Here is a 10,788-nt window from a genome sequence, read left to right on the forward strand (position 1 = left end):
GGGCATTTGTCGAAATCAATCGCCCCCTGTCGATCCTCATCTGCTGGAACGCCGGGTAGTATAAAATATCTGCTGAACTGCCGTTGTCAACCAACACCCGGTGCATGTTATAGTCTTCTACCCGTAAGCTGACGACAAGCGCATCGTCATGTGGATGGTGAAGGCGTCGTGCGTCCTCCTCAAAGAACCCAATTATAGGGCCTTCTCTTCGTGCTATCTTCGGCACGACTCCCGTCAGCTAAACATTTTGTACCATCCGAAGGTATGTCTTGTAGGCCTTCTTGGACGACCCGGCGATCGCCGTTCCTCCTACGATCATCCTTATGTCCCCTATCGGGGGCCTCGGTCGCTTATTATCTCGTCAGTGGTGTTGGTCTTGTGCGGGTGGATCCGTTTTCTCCTTGCTAACGAATTTCTGCAGTTTTCCTTGTCTGATAAGGGCCTCAATCTGCTGCTTGAGGCCATAGCAATCAGCCGTATCGTGACCATGGTCGCGGTGGAAACGGAAATACTTATCCCTGGAACGTTTGTTGGGATCACTCTTCAGCTTTCCCGAGAACGTCAGGGCCTCCTCGCCTTGATTTGCATGAGGACTTGATCTATCAGGGCTGTCAATGGAGTGAAGCTCGTGAATCTTCCTCCTGGGGGCTTAGGGCGCCTCTCGTCCCTTCGATCTCTTGTTCTTGCCTTCTTTCGGCCTTGGTCCTGTCGAGTGTCTTCCTACCTCTCTCTTTTCCTGGGCCTCTCTTCTCGGGCTAACAGCGCGTCTTCAGCGTTCATATACTTGGTGGCACGATAAAGTACTTCCGACATGGTCTTTGGGTCATTTTTGTATAGGGAGAACAAAAACTTACCCTTCTTTAAGCCATTTGTAAATGCAGCAACGAGTATCTTATCATCGGCTTCATCGATCGAGAGTGCCTCCTTGTTGAAGCGGGATATATAGGCTCTTAGAGTTTCATCCTCTCGCTACTTCATACTCATCAAGCAAGCCGTAGACTTTTTGTACCGATGGCCTCCAATGAAGTGTGCGGTGAATTGAGCACTGAGTTCTTTGAAGGTGCTGATGGAGTTCGGTGTCAATCGACTGAACCAAATTCTCGCTGCGCCCTTCAGCGTTGTAGGGAAGGCCCTACACATGATCACGTCTGCTACTCTTTGAAGGTGCATTAGGGTCTTGAAGGTCTCCAAGTGGTCCAGAGGGTCCCTGACCCCGTCATAACTGTCTATCTGTGGCATTCGGAACTTACTCGGTAGGGGGTAGGAGTTGACGGTGGCGGTGAACGGTGAGTCTGTCCGGTTGACAAGGTCGTCAAGATCGCTGGACACTCGCCCCTTCAGAGCGTTCATCATGATCTCTATTTGTTCCTTCATAGCCTTCATCTCTGTAATAATAGGTGGCGGAGCTACCTCTGTGAGGGAAGGGAGGCTTATGTTTTGTCGCTCCGGTTTACTCAGGGCGTTGCTGGCCTGGGGTCCCTCCTGGTTTCTTCTATCGGCGCTGGTTCCTTCTTGATCAGCTCCTTGGTTGTCTGGTGCAGCGTTCTTTTGGCGTAGTTGCTCTTCCAGGTCGTAGTTTTGTCGGGTGAGACGTTCCACGGCTGTGGCGAGAGTCTTGACTTGCTTCTCGAGGGCGGTCGTAGGTGGTTCTTCTTCTTAAATGTCGTTAGTGGTTGCCATTGAGCGGGTAAGCACCATGTGACTTTTGTCCGGGAAGCGGTAATATGACTTTACATTACACGGTTCCCACAGACGGCGCCAACTGATGATGCCGAAAATACCACCAGTGAGCCACAAGGTCCTCACACGCCCCAAATAGCACCTGCACAACGAAAAGAAACTACCTAACAAAGAGTACCGGTGTGGTACCGACTAAACACCCTCCGAAGGTCAAGTTAGAACTATTCTCACTACTCTAGAGTGCTAGAGAGGGTAAATTATGCGTACCTTGGTTCATGAGGGTGCTTGATTTTTATAGTAGTAGGGCTTGACCCCTTTTCCTTGGAGTAGAAGTCTTTTCCTTATAGGAGTCTCCTTGGGCGTATTTTGTGGGATCCTTTCCATATAGGAATCCCTCTTAGGTTTCACAAAACGTGGAGAGCAAGTCATTTACTTATACAGGCAAACGTGGTTAGCAAGCATTCTCTGACGGGCGCCATCAGTCTATATTGTGCCTTCGGTCTACGTACCGTCAGCTTAAGGATGACCTTCAGCTTTGTGATCCCGTCTGTCTGTGGAGTTCTTCACTTAATATCGTCGTCCGTTTGTTAAACAAAGGCTGACGGCAAAATATATACCGTCACCCTTGTCTTTCATTTGACCAATTCTTTTATCCTTATCAAAAACTATGTTGTTTGGTTGAGAAAAAAATAGAGTAGATAAAAAATGGAGTTTGTATAAATTTACTCTTATACCTCTATTACCACCCAAAAAAAAAAAGTTATATATACATATATATTAATAAATTTTAAAAGAAAAAAATCTTCAATATTAAAAATAATAAATAAATAAAAACCCAACGTAAACACAAGTGGAAGGAGATGAGGTAGATAAGTAATTTTCTTTTATCAAACTCCTCTTTCCACCACATTTTCTCCCCAAAAATTATCCAAAATAGTAGGCCTGTGGAGAGACTAAATTGATATGGATGTCCAACTGGAATGTGTAAGGGCTGTACAGGAGCATTTAGAAACCAAGCATCTTTAAGCTAAAGGACTCCTTATCTAGGACCAATGCCCTTTGTAATTAAGCCCATCTTGAAAATATTCTCACTTAGGCCAAAATGGCCCAATACCACTGTTTTTAAAAATATTTTGAAATCTACTACTACCACTGTTTCTAAAATATATAAGGATCTACCACTAATTGGGAACTCGAGTTTGGGGAACTCGAGTTTTCCATGAAACTAGACTCGAATTCCATAAAAAATAACACGGCAAATTTGAAGGCTATATTTTCAAAGAACTCGAGTTTCAAAAAGATGGTAAATTGTTAAATATTTCGCAAACAATGGTAGATCCATACATATTTTCTCAAACAGTGGTATATGACCATTTTGGCCTTCACTTATTCTACCAAACATAACCCCTATTTCCTATATGCGTTGGCAAGTGGTTCTTCAATTTTTGCCACGTTGCCATTGATTTTTTACAAATCGTTCTAGAATTGCACTCCAAAGTCCAAATGCCTAGTAATCATTCTGAATTTCTCATGCACCAGTTATTGAGGTCCGCACTTGGCAGAAAAGGTCATTTGATTGCAAACATTGAGTGTAAAAATGAGTATTTTTTTTAGCTATCCGAATGCTAATCCTTGCATTGCACGCATGCATTCTGCTCGATTAAGAATCTCAATGATGATTTTTTAGAACAAGTTTTCTGAAGTTGCACAAACAGTCTGGCTCCGGGCATTGAGGACTGAACAGTGAGTTTCTTACCTTTATTCAAATTATTATTATTTTTTTACCTATTGCTTCATGTTCAAATGCTATTGGTTCATTTATAGTACAAAATGTGTTTTGATTCAAGGTTTTAATTTTGTCAAATAACTCCTGACTTTTTTCTTATTAGCATGTAATTTGTGCAGTGCTATATCCTTAAGACATGTCTACATTATAACTATTTTGTCACAAACATGTTGATAACTTACAAAATCCGGTTTGATTTATTTCCAACAAAGAACATACACGTAAATACAGTAGAGGTTACGCTCAACTCTCAAGGCGGCTATTTAAAGGGGATTTCCTGAAATCTGATTTCTTCACGAAGTTCCATGATCCTGCAAAAATAGTAGTTAGTTAGTTATGTTTTCCAATGTTGAGACTACAAGAAACAAAAACAACATTAGGAAGAAAAAAATCCAATGTGGCTTAGACTTGGTTTAATCTTTCTATCCTAATAAAACCACCAGAAAATCTACTTGTACTAGCAGATCAGGTACCTAAGAAAGTTTTCTGTTTGTGGTTTGAAAAATTCATCTGAAAACTGTAATGTGTGAAATTTAGTCACTCTAAGGGTTATCTGTTATTGGCTAAATTTCTGTATGACTGTATGGAAACATGCTATAATACCTTGTTCATTATCCATGGATCCCTATACCAAGAAAAGCATTTTTGATATGATGTAGCTCCCTGGTGACATTCTCCATATTTATTCTTTCTTGTGGTAATTCCAATGAACAAGCAAGGCCGATTTTGAAAACTGAAAATAAGCACTTGTGCATATTAGCATTCATCTGGCATAAGTTCTCAATGTGGTTTTTTCCTTCCTCTGCCTCTGGATCCGTGTGATCATAATTGTCATGGCTGTCTTCGTCTGTTGCTGTTTCATCTACTTCTCTTGTGGAAAGGTTTGCGTCCACAATCTGCACAAGTCTTTCTGGCAATGCCATCCTAACAAAGTTATGGAGGTTGAAACTATCTTTAAACATTTCGTCAGTGGGTCTTCATCCTGTGAACATCTCCAACACTAGTATTCCATAGCTGTAGACATCGCCCTGCCTTGACGCCTCACCTCCCATTCCATATTCTGAAATTTATATGTTTCACATGCTTAGTTAAAGTGAGGGAAATTTCATATAGCAGCTTAATACTTGCTTTTTGTGATCTGATACACAATATTTAGAGGTTAAATGTTTTCTTTAATATTATTTTGAAAATATGTGATAGAGAATCTGCATTCTAAAGTCAGAACTTGTAAAAACTGTGACAAATTGCATGATAGAAGGGAATAACATTCATACTTGCATCTTACAATGGAAAATGTAAGTTAATGATTAGGATCATCTGATCATCATATCCTTTACTTATTTGTAATTAAGTAGTAGATAAAGGCCTCTCAACAAGCCATGGCTGCATACAGAGAGTAATAGGCCCTGATATTATCCGATGACAACCAAATTATTTAGCTATTTAGGAATCTGTTAAATACCAGCTATACCATGTCTATTTGTATGTTCCTTTTTTTTCCACGTCACATATGAAGCTGCTTGAAATAGCTAAACTGAAAATTTTGAAATTAAATACAAATTTGAAGAAAAAGAAGTCACAAAAAGCTACCAGAGAAAAAGGAAGAAGGGGGCAAATTTTTAATTAGCTGAAATAAAATTTTCTTGTTGAACCATGCAGGATTTCAATCATCAGTCCATCCTGCATTTGGTCAAAAAAGTTTACAACTTCAATGGCTGTGTCTCCAATCTAAGCATTCTTTTATCTTGGGATTATTGGTGTGAATTTTTCTTCATCTCTACTTGTTTTGTTTTGTTTGTCTCCTCTTGACCAATATTCAATTTCTTGTGTAAATAAAGGCTATTCTTTGATCTTAAAATCTTTTTTGGTTTGCATTTTCAGCTTTAGATTCTAATCTCAATGAACTATTCCCGAACGAAAGAGACATGCCATTGTCTTCTCATATTTAAGACTCTTTTTTATTGGTTGTAATTTATAAAAGATTTGCAACTTCTTTAATAATGGTCAAATTGCCAATGGCCTGTTGCCCTAGTGGCACTGGCACCTCTACCCTAAGGTGGGTAAATAACTGATTCAATCCCTGGTGTCTTCACCTAGGGGGAAAAAAAATAGTGGTCAAATCCTCCCTTGCAATTCCTATTAATCTGTATCCAAGCCTTAAAATCCTAGCTGGAACCAATATTCCCAGGCTACAAAGAGGCCAATTCTCTCAACTAAAAAGTTGTCATCACCATTTTTATGCAGGGTCTGCATAATTCTATTTTTTGGTAGTCCACATATTTGATAAACCTGATTGGCATGCTATCAGCATAATCATAGAGAAGCCCGAAGAAATAAATCAACATGCTAAATGAATAAATCTTAGTCAGAAGACTGTTAGAGATGCCGGTCAACTTGATCAAAATCATGATTTAGAATATTTGAGAGTTAAGTAGTTATTTACCTGGAGCAGCATAACCAATTGAACCTTTTAGTCCAGCTGTGCTAGTTTGATTTTGAGAAACATCAATGGTTGAGGAAAGGAGCCTTGCCAAGCCAAAGTCACTGATGTGAGCAATCATGTCATTGTCAAGAAGAACATTACTTGGCTTTAAATCACAATGAATGATTGGTCTTTTACAGTGCTCATGAAGATAATGTAATGCAGAAGCAACATCAATTGCAATATTAGTCTCTGAAGAAGTTTCAAATGTCTTGATTGATTTTCATTGTCTATATATGGATGCAGCCACTTCTCTTGGCTTCCATTTGCCATGAACTCAAACACTAGAGCTTTGAATTCATTACCATTGTAGTCCATGCTAGAGCAACATGTTAACATTTTAACAAGATTCCAATGCCAAATATATCTTAACACATTGCATTCAGCAATGAAACTCTTGGAAGCTCCTTTCTGTTGAAGGTTCAACACCTTTACAATAACTATCATTTCTTCTTGATCAAGAATTTTGTTAGGTTCTAAAGTCTTAGGATTTTATGTATTTAGAACTCTAATTTGTATTGTTGGCAAACCATGATCAAAACAATGTGTTTAGAAGTGTTTTAGTCTAGCTTAAAGTTGTGCATTTATGTAAAGTTGGAATTGAGTTAAAGCAGGAAAGCATTGTGCCTTTCAGCCTGGCTCGATCGATTGAAAGATAGGCTTAATCGATCGAAACTCGGGCAGAATGATTTTTTGCAGATTTTTTCAACTCAGCCCTAGGTGTTTTAAAACGTTTTTAGGGTTTCTTATTTGTCCTAAGTATAAAAGGCAAACCCTAGCCATGTTTTAGTGTTGCTCATATTTGCGGTTTGTGTAAATCTCTTGTGAGATCTAGAGGAGCTTTCCTTTACACAAACTTAGGGTTTTCAAGGAGAAGATTTATCTACACCTTGATGATCAACTCAGTTGCTGCCATTGAAGTTTAAAAAAAACACAAGCAGGTATGCTTGTATCTGGTGGTGAATCCAAGAAAGAAAGAGTCTGTGGATTCGGAGTTTGCACGTGGTCATGTCAGTAAGTTCTACTGGTTGGTAACAATAAGAAGTCGAGCGTGGGGACTTGTAAGTCTTATTGTATGAACTTCGATTCTTTCAAGATAGTGGATTCAAGTTTACCTTGAGGATAGCTAGGTCAAATCCTTCCCAGGTTTTTACCGGTTTGATTTCCTAGGTGATCATATCTTGTATTATTTATTTTCCGCTGCTTTGCATGATTTGATCTTTGTTATTGTAATAACCTAGATTTGTTTCATTGGACTAAGTAACAACTTGGCTAATTACCTAGGTTAAATCAATTGGTTTTAAAGGGTCTAAAAACCATCAAATTCCTATTCCTTTATATACAGATCCAAAACTACCAGATCCAATTAGATTGTCAGGAGAGAATCCGCCAGCCACCTGATGAGCCTCTTGTATGAAACTTTTGAAATGAGTTCAGTACTTGAGAGTGTAGAAGATGATTTCTTTTTTGATTTTCTCCTCCAATAGAGAACAAGAAAGAGTGAAGACAAAGTGATGAAAAAAATCCCACAAACAATTATGACTGTTAATTTGAAAGCATTGGATTTTCCTTCTTTCCTAACTTTAATTTCGCATGCTTGCAGCTGCAGTTCTGGGATACCCCCCCCCCCCCCCCAAAGCTTTTTATTTCCATTCACTGATATGTTACTTGCATTTCTATAGATGCCTTCTGTTGGAACTTCACCCTCCAGACTATTAAAAGAAAGATTCAAATATTGTAAAAGGGAGAGTTTCTGCAGATCTTTAGGAATTGGCCCTGACAAGTTGTTTTGTGAAAGATCTAAGAACTGAAGGCCTCTCAAAGAAGCCAAAGATGGAGTTAAGGTGCCTTGAAATAAATTACCTTGCAGGTAAAGGTACTCCAAGCTCAAACAAAATTGGTTGGAACTTGTCCTACAAATCTCCATAGTTCAAATCTCCATTTAAAAAAAATTATTTTAAAAACTCTCTATGCAGAGAAATTTGGATACATGTGATGTCTTTAATAAACATTCAAATAAAGCATCTTACTTGATATTTCCAATACAAAAGGCTTTTCTGCATCTGGATAGTTGATTATTAATAGAAAAAAAATACATACACTCAATAGTTTTTTTTATTTAAATACATACACACTATACTAGAACTTGTAGTAGAAGTGTTCAATATGCTTGTACTGTCAAAAAGTGGCGATATGCATACAAAAGTAGGATTGCCATATCCCAAAGAAGAAAATATAAGGTAATCATTCCATAAACATCTCAAGATCGAACTAGCACACCTATATATGCTCAATGGGGACATTAAAGAGGTTTCAATAATCTCTTCTGATAGTTTCATGCTCTGCAATCCAAGTACAAAGTAGAAACAAAACCACTATTGCATCTGCATGAGATGATTTTAAAAAATTAAAAATGAAAGAACCTTTCGTAAGGTTTTGGGTCTAAAATGTGAAAATTTTAGTCTAACATTTGATTGTTAGTGAAAATCAAAATTTTAGTCTAACATTTGATCGTTAGTGAAAATCAAAATTTTAGTCTAACTATTTATACCATTAATATCATTTATCAAAATAATAAAAGATGTCCACGATTCCATTTATCCAAAATTAATAGGAAACAAAAGAAATAAAATTTAATGGCTTATCTATAACCCTTAGGACAGTCTTCAATCATTTTAGGAGATATTATTGATGATTTTATTATTTAGGCTAATTAAAATTTATAATATCTAAAAATACCTTAAATGCGGATACCAGAACCAAGAAAAACACTTTTTATCAAATGCAGTTCCTTGGTAACTTCATTTTCATTCTGTCTTTTGGTGACTCCATTGAACAAGCAAGTCCAATTTCAAGGATTGATACTAAGCATTTATGCACATTGGGATCCATTTGGCACAAGTTTGCAATACCTTGAGCTTCCTTGTATATTTCCATTTCATTGCCATTATTATATTCTCTTGTTGCCACTATTGTTGTTCATCAACTTCTCTTGATAGAAGGATTGGCTCCACAATTTGAGAAAGTTTGTCTGGCAGTACCATCTTAGCAAAATTGTGGAGATTGAGACCATCTTTAAACATTTCATCAATGGGTCTCTTTCCCAAGAACATCTCTAGAGTAATATTCCATAGCTATACACATCCCCCCCTATTGGAGAAATTATAGTCCTTTGGTAGACTACGTTATTTGTCCACCATTCTACTAAAAAACTTCCACTTATTTAAAATTGCTGAGTCAGTAATTAATTTCTGTTTAAAAAAAAAATTCTAACTAACAATTTTAAACAGGTGGAAGTTTTTTAGTGGAATGGTAGACCACATCACTTGTTCACCATGTGGATCTTATAATTTCTCCCTCTATTGATGCCTTACCACCCATGCCATACTCCACAAATTTATGAAATGTAAGGAAATTTTGCAATTGTTGAAATTTTGCAATTGTTGTCTATAATGATATTTGGAATTTAATGCAAGTGAAATCTGACTTGATTTGTCCAAAAAAATAAATAAATAACCTAAGAACAGGAACATAGAAGCCATCGTTTCAAATTTTCTAGTGAGAAGCATTGATCAGTAGTATATAACAACAATAATTTCGGGCTGTTGGATGGACTCAAAATTTATAATTTATATTCAGAACTGAAAATATGTGGTTAACAGCTACAAATAGGAAAATTTAATCAATTTATATTTTATAATTGGTATGGACTTGTTAGAAACCTTAGAAACGAATGTCTTGGCTGCACCCATGTTTAACTAAAATCATGGTTCAAATTATTTCCCATTCACTTGAATGTTGTCTGTTTACGACTTCTTCGGTATTGGACACGAGTAAATGTCACAAAAATATATCACATATCTGTTTTGAGACCAGCTCTACCATAATAATATAACAAATTGACAAGTTGCCATCGGTAATCACAAACATACAGTGTTGCGGAAATAAATGCCTGAAAAACGAAGATACAAAGCTTAGTCACTGGATAGTTATCACTCAGCAATGTCTCAACTAATAAAATTGATCAAGGCTAAATAATTTTTAATGCTAGGTGCACTTCTAAGTATGAAAGTTAAGAGAGAGAGAGAGAGAGAGAGAGAGAGAGAATTTCAGTATCCTCTCTTGGAGAAATTATAGAGTCCTTTGGTGGACCGCGTCACTTATCCACCATTCCACTAAAAAACTTCCACTTGTTTAAAATTGCTGAGTCAGTAATTAATTTCTGTTTAAAAAATTTTTCTAACCAACAATTTTAAACAGATGGAAGTTTTTTAGTGGAATGGTGGACCACATCACTTGTCCACCATGTGAATCTTATAATTTCTCCCTCTCTTGATAGTAGTAAGGTAATTGCCAAAAATAATCCAAAATCTTGGAGATATTTAAGGGTGTAGCTAGAAGATTTGTAAAGATGTTACCTGGAGCTGCATATCCAATTGACTCCTTTATCCCAATTGTACTAGTTTCCTTTCCAGAAGAATCATTGGTGACTGAGAGGAGCCTCGCTAAATCAAAATCACTTACATGAGCAACCATGTCATTGTCAACAAGAATATTGCTTGGCTTTAAATCACAACTAGCCGTGAACCCGCGCGTTGCACATGATAACTACTTTATGGTGGTTTTATAAATTTTTTTTTTTTTTTACAATTTAAACTAATTTAATAAAGAGTAATATATTTCAATCATATTTTTATTTATTATAGGAACAATAATAAATGTAATATAGGAACAATTATAAATTATAAATATAAATTTTGTTGTACCAAAATGAAAGCAATACAATTTTTCTTAGAATTTTTTTCTCAGAAATTTAAAAGGCAAGTTAACGAAAATATTC

At 37.0% G+C, this 10,788-nt stretch overlaps 1 pseudogene; it reads right to left on the reverse strand.

Annotated features, from left to right (window-relative positions):
* Nucleotides 1-4,286: 4,286 nt before the first annotated feature.
* LOC115957205 lies at nucleotides 4,287-10,484 on the reverse strand (annotated as a pseudogene).
* Between the last annotated feature and the right edge of the window lie 304 nt (nucleotides 10,485-10,788).

This window comes from Quercus lobata, chromosome 8 (genome assembly GCF_001633185.2).
Source record: "Quercus lobata isolate SW786 chromosome 8, ValleyOak3.0 Primary Assembly, whole genome shotgun sequence".
NCBI classification, from domain to species: domain Eukaryota; kingdom Viridiplantae; phylum Streptophyta; class Magnoliopsida; order Fagales; family Fagaceae; genus Quercus; species Quercus lobata.